The sequence below is a fragment of the Hypanus sabinus genome, chromosome 26 (assembly GCF_030144855.1).
Source record: "Hypanus sabinus isolate sHypSab1 chromosome 26, sHypSab1.hap1, whole genome shotgun sequence".
Taxonomy (NCBI): domain Eukaryota; kingdom Metazoa; phylum Chordata; class Chondrichthyes; order Myliobatiformes; family Dasyatidae; genus Hypanus; species Hypanus sabinus.
Window position 1 is genome coordinate 8,424,789 of NC_082731.1, and position 14,728 is coordinate 8,439,516.

The window sequence follows — 14,728 nt, forward strand, 5'->3', positions numbered from 1 at the left end:
TCTTCTGACTTCCATTCTTTTGTTCTCTCTCCTAATACCAACCAAAATTACTCCACACCTTAACAAATTCAGATATATTATATCAACTTTCATTCAGATCTAAGGTCACTCTAGAATGTTGCCTGAGCTGCTAAGTTCTACCAGCATCTTTGTTTTTATTTCAGAATTCCAGCATTGCAGTATTTACCTTTTTTATGTAAATCTCTGTTGTTCCCACTATCGCTCAACTTAAATACATGGTTTGCTTCTTTTATGATGTTGCTGTTTAGTGTTAGACTATTGGACATATGAATAAAGTAAGCAAGCTTCTTTTCCTTTGAATATATTTATTTTAACCTTACAAATATATATATTGGACAGTGATGCTTGCAGATGAATTTGGGTCAGGGCAGATTGGCCTCTTAAGAATCAGAGTGATCTCTGATGAATCCTCTCCCTCCTCTGATACCATTTCAGAGGCATACCTTTGAATCATAGCTAGGATGCCAGCAAATGAGTTGAGCAGCCATTCAGATTAAAGACTTGTCAGATATTTTCCCAAGTATCTAATGGATATTTTTTTCATTCCACTTAGGACTGGACTTAGGAACATGTACATTTTACTTCATTTACATCTTAAATACTATAATAATTAACACATGACAATTAAAATATTATTAAAATGTGCATATGTTATTTTAAGGGCTAAATAGTTTGCCAATTAATATATATTGTTAAATACATCATTAAAAACTTACTTAGGCTTCTTTTAACAAAGGCAAAGATTTTTGTATGATGTTTTATAGATGAACTGGTGAGCAAGCAGCTTGAATTCATGCAACTTCAATCAAAGATTCTTTGTGACACACAAGACCATTCAACTGGAATTATGGAACTACACCCAACCTATTCCCATGGTCCATAGTCCAGTACACATCCAAAAGCATGAAATATGATGAGATGTTGTGCCTCTACCATCTATCAGGTAGCAAGTTGCTCAGAATGTAATGGAGTAAAATCACCCACTCTCCTGTCCTTAAACTGAATAATTTGAGTCTGATTCCAGCTGCTTTGAAGTTTGACTGTGATGTTCTGTTATAGATGGGGAACAATGACTAATCATGTCTGTTTTCAGTGTGTGGGACGCACAGTATGATGGGAGGACATCACTTGACTTTTGAACTGGATTTTTTAGGTCTCCTCCAATAGCCCTTAAGTTGTGCAATCTGTAGTGGATATACACTTGACTGATACAAGAATACTAATGTCAGCTGTCAATATAGCCTTCTGGATTATTGTGGAACTGGAAGTCTGTGGAGGGTAAAGCATGCTAATCCATGTGTGGAACTTGTATCTTTTTGTACGCTTTGTGGCTCACCTCCCCATCTCAGTGGGTAAGTGAAAATATAATTGGGGTAGTGATGTTTCATCAGCAGCCCAGAGGTTCTGCTATGTAAGTCTATCCCCCTCTCTTCAGTGTTGGACTAGTTGTCAAAGGTTACAGGGAGAAGGCAGCAGAATAGTGCTGAGAGCCATGATGGGATGGTAGAACAGACTCACTGGGCAGAATGGCTTAATTCTGCTCCTATGCCTTATGGTATTATGGTCCAAGCTAGGATCCTGAAATTGTAAAAGGAGGAACTAAGAACGGTAAAAGGTCAACACCAAGAAGGAGAAAACCCACTAGAAGCTGGTGTCAGAACCATTGAATGTCAAAGTAAGTTTATTATCAAAATACATAAGTGTCACCATATATTACCTTGATATTCACTTTCTTACAGGTATTAGGAAAATAAAGAAATATAATAGAATTTATGAAAAACTATACATAAAGAGTGACAACCAGCCAATGTGCAAAAGAAGGCAAATTGTGCAAATAAGTTCAGTGTTCTAATTAACTATACAGTCATAGAGCACTACAGGACAGAAGCAGCCTTCAGCCTATTTAGTCCATATAGGACTGATACTCTGCCTAGTCTCATCAACCCGTAGCCAGACCATAGCCCTCCCATTCATTCTACTTGTCCAAATTTCTCTTTAAGTGTTGCAATCAAATTAGCATCCACCAATTCCACTGACAGGTCATTCCACACTCATACCACCCTCTGAGTAGAGAGGTTACCCTCCGGATTCACCTTAAATATTTCACCTTTCTCTTTAACCTATGATCTCTAGTTATATTCTCCTATGCTCCAGGGAATGAAATCCTAACCCATTCAATCTTTCACTATAACTCAGGACCTCAATTCCCGCAATATCCTTGTAAATTTTCTCAGTGCTCTTTCAATTTTATTGACACCATGCCTGTAGGTAGATGATCAGATCCACATATAATAAAACTAATTTGGCCTCAACAATATCTCATACAACTTAAATATAACATCATAATTCCTGTACTCAGTGCTCTGATTTATAAAAGCCAGTGTGCTAGAAGCTCTCTTTATGACCCTATCTACCTATGCAATCATCTTCAATGAATTATGGATCAGTTTTCCCAGTCGATCTTGTTCAAGTCAAGTCAACTTTTATTGTCATTTTGACCATAATTGCTTGTACAGTGCATATGTAACGTACCCCGTAACTTGGTCACTTACCAGCAAAAATAGAGAGGTCCGTTGAAGTCTGATGGTACTATTTTTAACAGTATTTATTGATAAAAATACACAAAATAATATCAATGCAAACATACAGATAATATACGTCGTCGATACTAAATCTAAAATCTAAAATTAATAATAATCAATAAGAAATAGCTCTATCGTTGTCTAGGGGATAATGTATTGTCTGATGGAAATATAAAAGTCACTTTAGTTCATTCAAGTTGCAGCGTTTTGGTCTGAGAGAAAGACGGGTTAAAACTTGCCCAGTCCTTTTATGATGTCAATCCTTCGAGAGTTGTTGGGAGTTGATTTCCCCGTTGTTAGCTAAAAACTGTTCTTCCGTGGTAAAGGACCACCGATTCTGGGGCAAATAGAAACGGACGCATGTGGCCTTCTCACCGGCTTTCGCTATTATGGGATCGCTAGCGTCTGAGGGGCTGTTCCCACAGACCCTCTTTTATCCTGAGTCACATGTCAATCAGGTTGAGATGATGCAATCGCTCCACCAACCTCCCCCTCGGTTCATTGCCTGGGGGCTTCGATGCATCGTACAGGTTGCAATACGCAAGTCCGTCTCCAAGAGACAATAGCCGGTATCAATGGGTCCGCCTTTTGGAGGCCAGGACCCATTCCAACGCCTTGTGGATTCTGCAGGTCTTTCTCTCATTTCCTGGGTCTCCTGAACTGACTCAATAGTGATCTTGCGATTCTCACAAAGGAGGGGGCTACCCCGCACCCTTCAGCCCCTCAGAGCTGTGGTACATTCATAACAATAGTAAAAATGAGACAACGTTTTTCAGGACCATGGTGTTACATGACACAGTACAAAAAACTAGACTGAACTACATAATAAAAAAAAAACAGAGAAAGCTACACTAGACTACAGACCTACACTGGACTGCATAAAGTGCACAAAAACAGTGCAGGCATTACAATAAATAATAAACAAGGTGTCAGTCCAGGCTTCGGGTATTGAGGAGTCTGATAGCTTAGGGGAAGAAACTGTTACATAGTCTGGTCATGAGAGCCTGAATGCTTCAGAACCTTTTCCCAGAAAGCAGGACGGAGAAGAGATTGTATGAGGAGTGCAGGGGGTTCTTCATAATGCTGTTTCCTTTGTGGATGCAGCGTGCAGTATAAATATCCGTGATGGCAAGAAGAGAGACCCCGATGATCTCAGCTGTCCTCACTATCTGCTGCAGGGTCTTGCGATCCAAGATGGTGCAATTTCTGATCCAGGCAATGATGCAGTTGCTCAGGATGCTCTCAATACAACACTTGTAGAATGTGATGAGGATGGGGTGTGGGAGCTCTACCATACTTCTCAGTACCCTACTGTTCACTCTGTATACTACCGTGGTTTTTCCTCTGAAAATGCAACACATCAAACTTATGTTTTTATTAGATGTTAGTTTTTATATTTATCAGTATTTGGTGTGTTTAGCGAACAAATGTTAAAAAAAATTAAAAACTTAAAATAGTGTCAATCCCTAAAAGGAGATTCTTGTAATTTGGGGAATAAATGTCTAGTAATTAATAGTAGAAACCAGGACAGTCTTGATTTCTAAAACCCAGGTCTCTCTGGTACCTGTAATAAACTAAAGGCAAGTGACCTCATCAACCTGATATGTCCTTAATGGCTCTTCCAATTACCTTTTTATTTCAGAAATGTAATGCCAAGCAATTGTGAATTTTCTTCAAATCGGATTAAGACTCCCATAACTGTAGCTTGATTAGTATAGACTACTTAAATAGCATCAGGAAGCCAGGTATGTGGCCTGAGAAAACTGTTCTCTAAAAACAGTAAAACTGGCCCCATTAACACTAGAACACAATAAGCCTTAAAATGCTGTTATATCTAAAAAAAAACTCTGCTATTTCACTTCTAGGCAAATGCCCAAGAAAAGGCCCAGAACATCTTCAAGCAGCCCACACTACACAAATGCAAGGAAACATTACACTGTTCAGGGCAAAATCCTTATCAGCATTGCTGAGCAGAGTGATCTTGGGATCTGTGTTCATAGCTCCTTGAAATGGCAAGACAGGTTGATAGGGTGGTTAAGAAGGCTTATGGAATGCTTGCTTTTACTAGTCGAAGCATTAAGTTCAAAAGTGAAGAGGTTATGTTGCAACTTTAGAAGACTGGTTTGTTCTAGTCACTCCACTATAGGAAGGATATTGAGGCTTTTGGAGAGGGTGCAGAAGAGGTTTATCAAGATGCTGCCTGGTTTACAGGGCATGTGCCATCATGAAAGGCTGCATAAATTTGGGTTGTTTTCTCTGGAGCAGGTGAAACTGAGGGGAGATCTGATAGTGGTTTATAGGATTATGAGAGACATAGACAGAGTAGACAGAGAGTATCTTTTTCCCAGGGTAGAAATGTCTAATACCGAGGGCATACGTTGAAGGAGAGAGGGGGTAGGTTCAAAGGCAATGTGAGAGGTAAGGTTTTTACTCAGAGTGGTGGATGCCTGGAGTGTGTTGCCTGGTATGGTGATAAAGGCAAATGCATTCTGGGATTTTAAGAGATATTTAGATAGGCACATGAATGAAAGGAAAATGGAGGGATATGGGCAATGTCTAGTTAGTGTTTGGATGTTTTTTAAAAAAAATTTAACTGGTTCGACACTACATTGTGAGCCAAAGGGCCTGCTTCTGTACTGTACTGTTCTGTGTTCTATGTTCTGAACTTAGTGTACCTAGCAAGAGCCAAATTATTTCTGATAGGATACTTGTTAGGTCTTAAAATAGGAGAGATTATTTAATCGATTTAAAGGATTAATATCCTTTAATCCAAGTATGAGATTTGGAATCATTCTCATTATAAGATTCCCCAATATTCTGATTGCCCATCCTAGACGAGGCTTCAATTTCCAAGTCTGATCAATTACCTGGTATAATGTGAACTTCCCTCCTGTTAGAGCTATCCATAGTGCATTATAAAAAATTATTTTCTTCAAGCAATTATGAATTGCAAATGTGTTAATTATGGATCAATCCTGTCAAACTGGAGAAATACAATTTATCCTGCTCTTTGAAAGCTAGTGTATTTCTTAATAATATAAAGTGAGATTTAACTCTCCAGTTCATGATCATCAGTCTTCTAGTGCTGATTGTAGAATTTAAGATTGCATTATTAATGCAATTTGCTAAATGTAAAATTTGCTTTATACATTGCCTAATGCTTTCATCTTGCTTGATAATATTTCTATCAGTAGTAAATCTGTGGGATGAAGTAGATTTTAAAGACTTCCACGTTCTGGGTTACCAGAAGTCTTGCTCCATAAAGATTCCTACCCCATCCCTTGAGCTTTCTCATCCACGCAAAACACCTGAACTATTGGTTGAACCTGGCATCAATATTCCCCCAATCGGTAGGAATTATAAAATAAATATTATTTTTTATTAAAAAGCTCATTATCAATTAATGTATAGTTCTTTAAAGTCATATTTGTTATACAAGTCATATTATTATTACAGGTTTATTTAGAGTTCTTTTGTCTCATCTTTCTACAAAAAATCCTGAAGACAGAACTTTTTTGACATATTCATGTAAGAATCATTCATGAGGGCAATGCAAATGCTAGGGTACTACAGGAAATGTTCACAATCTCAATTTAAAAAAAAACATCAATCCCAAACTAATAAACAGAATAAAATGACCATATCAATATAAGAAATATGGGAAAGTTGTCACACTGTACAATTTCCCTTATGATAGGAGTGGGTGCAGTCCACAGCTTTGGCATTTTTAATAAAGAAACCAACTTTGTATTCGGCTCTGATACGAGGTTCACAATGCATGCGTCACCTCCAGACTGTCCAGGACTTTAAAGTAAGCTTACAGTCAAAATCTTTAACGGTAACAATAAAATAAATTGCCAGATCTTTGATTCTTCTTGACCTCAGTTATTACATTATTTTATATGGCAGTATTTAGATTTCATGTGGAACATCTGTAACAGACCATTTTTGTGAGGCCTTAAGGATAACCACCTCCAACAATTATTTTGTTAATATTTTCATAAATACCATAATACTGTGTTTATAGGAAAATGTGTGCTGAAACAAAGCAAGATGATAAACGTGCAGATTAGGGAATCAGGAAAAAGGCCCCGGAACTCATTTTCTAAGATGGCTACCTCAGTATGCAAGGCATGATCTGTTCCTACCTTCGCTAGGTGATATTTCAGTGACCAGATTTGGAACAAATTCTTCAATATGGTTAGTTAAAAAAATCTTTCATGGCAGTTCATGTTTTGTTGTTGGCCATTTGGAATTAAATTCTGTTATGGAAACGTGTCACCAAGATGTAGAAGACACAAACATTTCCACTGTGATACCACTGGCATCCAGGTGCTTCGGTATGGAACAATGGTAATGGCTTTTCCAGGATTCTTGTAATATGGTTAGTACATGTTTATGTTTGACATAGTTATGTGGACTTACTTGCTCAAGAATTTCGCAATGCTTTAAGTAAATCATAGGAAAACTGTTAGCATCAGAGAAGACAACTTCAAGTTCAAGTTTAATTATCATTCATGAATATAGCCAAATGAAACAGGGTTCCTCTGGGGCCATGGTGCAAAACATATTACCAACAACACACTGCATGGAGGAAATAGCATAAATACTGTATATGGTTACAATTTCCAAAGATTATAGCGACAGAAGGAAAAAAAAATGGCATGGCTGCAGATAGTCCTATTCCAGCTTATTCTTCTACTGAGTGAACACGACTGAAGCACCAAGAGGAGGAGACCAGCTCACAACCCAACACAATTCCAGAACACCCAACAGAGGCCCCCTGCTCTCTCCCCAGGCGGTTGAAACAGGCTGCTGTAATCAAGGCTACACATGCAACTGAAGCCTAGTCCTTGCTACAACCAAGGCAACACAGCTTGCCCACCATTGGTCAGGCCAATGAACAGACTTGCAATATCCTACTTTACCAATGTCCACCAGGGTTTTGTGATCCCAAGACAATTGTTGAAGATAATCACTAATTCTGTTTGTTGCATTGCGCACTATCTCAGCACAATGGTATGCAACAAGTCCAGGCGATAACACAATGAAATGCAGTATGTTCATCTCCATCGCCATCAAGCAACTTGCGGATGGGTTAATCCTACAGTACTTGATGTTCTTAGTATCCAGCAGTGACTTTCAATCATAAATAAAACTTGTAAGAAGAATGAAGGCACCTTTGACTGATCCCCAAATGGTCGCTTAAAACTGCATAAAGCATTTCTTAATTTGTTTTATCTTTCTTTGTGGTAATACATAAAGTTTTGTTTCTCTATGATACACATAATGCATATAGTTTGAGCAGCTTGAAAAAGCCCAGCTCTGAAAAGAAAGTAATTGTAAAATTATTTTCTGTAACTAAGAACTGTTTCTAAAACTCATAACCAATGGAGTGAAAAAGTGTTAAGCAAAAAAAAAATCAAGTAATAGGTATCAGAAGCTAGATAGAACAAGACAAAGAACAGATAGGGTGGGATTATAGAAGAGCAAGCCACTCTGCCTGTTGTCCATCCCCCTCTGGTGCTCCCCTCTCCCTTTCTTTCTCCCTGGGCCTCCCATCCCATGATCCTTTCCCTTCTCCAGCTCTGTAACCCTTTTGCCAATCACCTTTCCAGCTCTTAGCTTCACCCCACCCCCTCCGGTCTTTCTCCTATCATTTTGCATTTCCCCCTCCCCCTCCTACTTTCAAATCTCTTACTATCTTTCCTTGCAGTTAGTCCTAACGAAGGGTCTCGGCCTGAAATGTCGACAGTACCTCTTCCTACAGATGCTGCCTGGCCTGCTGTGTTCCACCAGTATTTTGTGTGTGTTGCTTGTATTTCCAGCATCTACAGATTTCCTCATGTTAGCCCATTCCTAAGGCAGATTTTGGTCCACCTTAAATACGCCAACCAAACGTCAGTTTCTGTTTTACAGAATTCTGTGTTATAGACACATTTCTGAATTTAAATGCTTATTATGGTAACTTTTTTGTTACTTCTGCAGATATACCAAATCTGTAAAATGACTAGAAGTATTGCATCCTAATGCACTTTGCTGCAATTTGGTATTATCACAAGGCCCTCATTCCAACATTTGCAATATTGACAAAAGACTTGATTTTAGATTTTACAATGTCTTTTAATGTTGTGCATTTAATATATAATATTTGAATAATTTTGTGTGTGTATGTATATATATATATATACTGTAATATATATGTATATACATATATGCACACACAGTTTGATTATGTGCTCTTGTTTGTTTAAATAATTACTTATAGGTTATATGTAAAACAGATACATTGCATATATCATCATGCTACTACATGATACATGCTCACCTTCATTAAAGTAAAGTCCGAGTTACACCCGCATCTCGGACTCCCCGCGTCTTCCTTTAAATTAGTCTAATGCTTTGAAGTTACAAAACATAACATTGGCATTGGGGTATTTTAAAAATGAACCTGGCATGGCTATTTACCTTTGAAAGTGCAGTGAGGTGTTCAAACTAAATAAAAATGTGCAAGGAATGGTCAAGTTCAAAAGTAACAGCCCAGTACGTGGAGAGTAGTTCTTTGGAAGGGAAGACACAATCGAGTTTTTTTTTCTTAAGGCTGTAAACAGAAGAATTCAGCGTTTATTAAGAGAAAGTACTGGGTGATACTAATCATTTTTTAAAAATTGGAAATAGCTGGATAGATTGACGAGTATGATTATACAATGGATAATCAGCTCATCTATATTGAGGTATTGAAATAGTATGTTGAAGGAAGTGAAATAGCCATTGAGTAGAAAGTGCCAAGTTTGCTAAGTATAGAGGGGTTAAAGGCATACAGTTTGCTTTGACGTTTGACTGCTCCTACCAATCCATCAGAAATAAGCTTTCCTGATATTGTCGAAGGAAGGCAGGAACATTTAGAACCAAAGCCATTGTTGATTACAGAATGCTTTAGGTTTCATAAGCATAATCAAAAGGAAGGGGAGTCCATTTCAGTGTACATGGCTGAATTGAGGAGATTGTATGGGCATTGTCATTTTAGTAGTGGGCTTAACAATAAGAGATTGTTTAGTTTGTGGAGTCCTTAAAGAAGACATTCAAAACTGAAGCACAGCTTACATTCAAACTGTCAGTGAAAATTGCTGTTTCAATGGAACCCACAGACAGATGCAATTGAGTTGCAGTCAAGAACGAAAGCGACCATGAACAAAATTGCATCGTCTAAATAGAAACCAGCCTGGACAGACAAATTATGTTACTGTTGAGGCAGGGGCTCACATACAACAGGCAAATGCAGATTTATAGGCAAATCTTGCAGAAAAAGCAACAAAGTGATTCACATACAAAGAGCATGTCGGGTGGACAAAAATAAATGGACTGCACAGAAAAAAAGAACACAGAAAGGTCAAGTTGGAGATTTAAGAAGAGCACTAATCTGTTTAGTGTTTTTGAAATATCTGGTAATGATGAGAGTGACACAGATTGTGTAGCCTTGAGATTTGCAATGTGAACATTAGACATGTAATCTGGCTTATGCCAGAAGTGAATTGCAAATTACTTAAAATGGAATTAGACACTGTTTTAATCATTCCAATTTTAGTTTGAGAGACATTTCAACGATACTAAGATGAAGCCTGCAGATATCCAACTAAAATCTTGTACTGGAGAAAAGATAGTTCCTGTTGGAATGACATTTGTAATAGTGAAATTCAACAATGAACAAACCACATTGAGCTTCTATGTGGTAAAAACGGAAGGACCAGCATTGTGGGGGCATGATTAGCCATGACAGCTAACACCTGATCGAAGATCCATCCACTATTTGCATACCACATCCCCTGCAATGAAGCTATATGAAAGTGAATTAAGAACTGAATTGGATCACGCCACAACTGACTCCATACGAAACACCATGAGTCATTGCCCAACAGAGGACAAACAGGTGTTTGTACCAATCCTTGTGCCTCTGGTAGGAAAGCATATTGGACCGAGGAAGGACCATGCTGCTCAGAGGAAGCAAGAAATTGACAAAAGCAGTGGTCTGACTACAACAGTTTTTGTAGGCACTATATCTGAGAAAGCTTCTAGTATGTTAATCAGGTTGTTTCTTGCAAAATTCGGCTTGGTTTTAAGCTGGAAGAGAGTTCAAGGAGTCAATGCAGATATGAAAACAAAGGATTTATTGGATGATGTGGTGGATGAGAAAACTAAGAGGAAAGATGAGATCATAAAGGAAACAATAGAAGAATTAAGAGGATATGTCAAAGAACTAAATGCACTTTCTCAAGATCAAGGTACACAAACTAGAAGAAGGGAGGGAAGAAATGTAGTGGAAGAATGTGTGAAAGAGAGAAGGAATGTAAGAAAGAAAAAGAAAGGGATAAAAGTTGATCCAGGGAGAGAAAAGGAGAAGAGCTGTCAGAGTCACTTCCTGCAGCCTCAGGGTCAACTCCTACACAGCACACAGGAGGCCTCAGAACCTGAGATTATTTCACAGCCACACCTCTCACCTACCAATCAGAGTGACCACCCTTGTCAGGAAAGACGTTATCCCTCAATAGTAAGACATTCTCCACAGTGTTTAAATCTTTAGGCCTGAATGGGAGTTTAAAATTTATTGTTCTGTGGATGTCTGTATATAGTAGCTTTGTTGTGTATGTAGTTAAGTTGCATTCTATATTGAGTTGGAATTTACAGCTAAAGCAGGGAGGAGTGTTATGTATTTAATACTGCAATATTTGTATATATATTGTTCGAGCAAGCATTCTTGTTCATTTAAATAACTAACTATGGGTCATATGTAACAACGCATTATTGCATACCTTATCACACCACCACATGATACGTGTGCATCTCACTTAAAGTAATGTCCAAGTTACACCCACATATTGGACTTCCTGCATCTTTCTTTCAATTAATTTAATGCTTTGAAGTTATAAAACTGATGCACCATCAATAACTCTCGGAGACGTGAATTAAGGTTGGCTTTTATTGGCTGGAAGAAAGCACCGTCAGCAGCAAGTGACCACCACACAACATCCTGGAGACTGAGGAAGGAGCAGAGCCTCCAATTGCCTTTATACAGGGGTCTCTGGGAGCAGCCACAAGAGCGGGGGCAGGGGGGGGGCGTGTCCAGACCGGTATATGTAGTTCACCACAAAAACATAACTGTAAGTATTAGTCTCCTTGTGATTGTCAGGTTTATGAATTGGATCTGATTGTCTTAAGAGACATCTGGGATGTATTTTTCCACTGGTATCAAATGCTGGGCATATTCAGCAAGTGAGTTAAAATCTTTGGCAAACAAAATCAGTTAATGTTTCAAGTCTGATTTTTCCAGTGACAGAACATCAACTTGAAAAATTAATCCCATCATTGCAGAGGTTGCCTGATTTGCTGAGTAGACTCCGTGCTTTAAATTTATTTCAGATTTCCAATAACTACAGGCAAATTGATCCAATCTGACATCTCATTGCATGGAGTATAACAGAAATCTGGGTAATGTGAACTCTGTATGTTGTGCAATGTTGTTCCCCTTTTGGAAATCATTGACTTATTCCCATTGCTCACCATTTGCCTGTAAGGATACTTCCAGTTGCATAATAAAGATAAGATCACGGTGATAGCTCACTGTATTTATTAATGGTTTCAAATCTTAAATCTTGTGTATAAATAGGTCAAAAAACACGAGACAATGCAAATAGCCTTATAGCACCTGTAACACAGATAAACAAAACAAGTCAGGAAAATTGGTTGAAATTGAGTCCTTGAATTTTCAGAAGGCATTTGACAAGATTCCACACATAAGGCTGCTTAACAAACTACGAGCCCATGGTATTAAAAGAAAGATTCCAGCAGGGATAAAACAGTGGCTGATTGGCAGGAGGCAAATAGAGGGAATAAAGGGAGCATTTTCTGGTTGGCTGCCACTGACGAGTGGTGTTCCACAGGGGTCTATATTAGGACCTATTTTTTTACGTATAAGTCAATGATTTGGATATTGCAATTGATTGCTTTGTCAGACAGTTTGCAGATGATACGAAGATAGGTAGAGGAGCAGGTAGCTTTGAGGAAGAAAAGAGCCTACACAAGGAATTAGACAGATTAAGAGAATGGACAAAAAAGAGGCAGATGGAATACAGTATAGGGAATTGTATGTTCATGTACTTTGGTAGATGAATTGAAAGGGCTGACTATTTTCTAAATGGAGAAAAAATACAAAAGTCTGAGGCACAAAGAGACTTCAGAGTTCTTGTCCAGGATTCCCTGAAGGTTAGTTATAGGTTAAGACTGTAGTAAGGAAGGAAAATGCAATGTTAGCAAGAGGTCTACAATATAAAGGCAAGGATGTTACGTTGAGATTTTATAAAACACTGGTGAAGCCTCTCTTGGACTGTTGTGACCAGTTTTGAATCCTTATCTGAGAAAGGATGTGCTGAAAATTAAGTGGATTCAAAAGGGTTTCATGAAAGTGATTCCAGAATTGAACAGCTTCTCATTTGATGGGTCTGGGCCTGTATTCACTAGAATTCAGAAGCATCAGGGGTGATCTCATTGAAACCTATTGATTGGTGAAAGGCCTTGATAGAGCGGATCTGGAGAGGATGTTTCCTATGGTGGGATATTCTGAGACAAGAGGATACAGTTTCAGAATAGAGGGGTGTTACTTTAGAACAGAGAAGAGGAGGGATTTATTTAGGCAGAAAGTGGCGAATCTATGGAATTTGTTGTATAGGCAGCTGTGGAGGCCAAACCCTTATGTACATTTGAGGAGAGGTTGATAAATTGTTGATTGGTCAGGGCATGAAGGGATACGGGCAGGTGGGACAGCAGGAATTGGGGCTGAGAGGAAAAATGGATCAGCCATGATGAAACAACCGAGCAATCTCAATGGGCCAAATGACCTTATTCTGCTCCTATATCTTACAGTCTTATGACATTCTAATCAAGTATTCTAACAACAGGTAAAGTTAAGCTGTAGCATGCATTGCTTTCTAGATAAATCCTTCATCTTCCTGTCAGCTATTTATAAATGATAGTTCATATATTTGCAGTGCACTTGGACAAAGAAGGCCAATTCAGGACACATGTGGACCTATACATCATTTGAGTGATTTTTCATTTCCCCTAATCATAACCTGTTTCCAGTTACTGACCAACATATGGAGGAAAATGTATTTTGCCAAGTATAGGTCTCTTTTTTAAAACATCTATTAACCATCACCTCACAGTTTTTGAAATGTGAGCAGTTTCTTCGCCCACCACCCCACTCAGGATAGGGTTTCCCTTGTCTTCACCTATCACCCCACCAGCCTCCAGGTCCAACATATAATTCTCCATAACATCTGCCACCTCCAACGGGATCCCACTACCATGCACATCTTTCCCTCCCCCACCCTTTCTGCTTTCTGCAGGGATCATTCCCTACGTGAGTCCCTTGTCCAATTGTCCCCCCCCCCCCATCCCTTCCCACTAATCTCCCTCCTGGCACTTATCCTTGTAAGCAGAACAAGTACTACACCTGCCCTTACACTTCCTCCTTCACCACCATTCGGGGCCCCAGACAGTCCTTCCAGGTGAGGTGACACTTCACCTGTGAGTCGGCTGGTGTGGTATACTACGTCTAGTGCTCCCGGTGTGGTCTTTTATATATTGGTGAGACCCGACGCAGACTGGGAGACCGTTTCACTGAACACCTACGCTAGGTCCGCCAGGGAAAGCAAGATCTCCCAGTGGCCACACATTTTAATTCCACGTCCAATTCCCATTCTGATAACTGTCAAGATGAAGCCACACTCAGGTTGGAGGAACAACACCTTATATACCGGCTGGGTAGCCTCCAACCTGATGGCATGAACATTGACTTCTCTAACTTCCGTTAATGCCCCTCCTCCCCTTCTTACCCCATCACTGACATATCTAGTGGTTTTTTTCTCTCTCTCTCTCTGCCCATCACTCTGCCTGTTCTCCATCTTCCTCTGGTGCTCCCCCCCTTTCTTTCTCCCAAGGCATCTCGTCCCCTGATCTTTTCCCTTCTCCAGTTCTGTATCACTTTCGCCAATCATCTTTCCAGCTCTTAGCTTCATCCCACCCCCTCCGATCTTCTAACATTTCGCATTCCCCCTCCCCCCACTACTTTC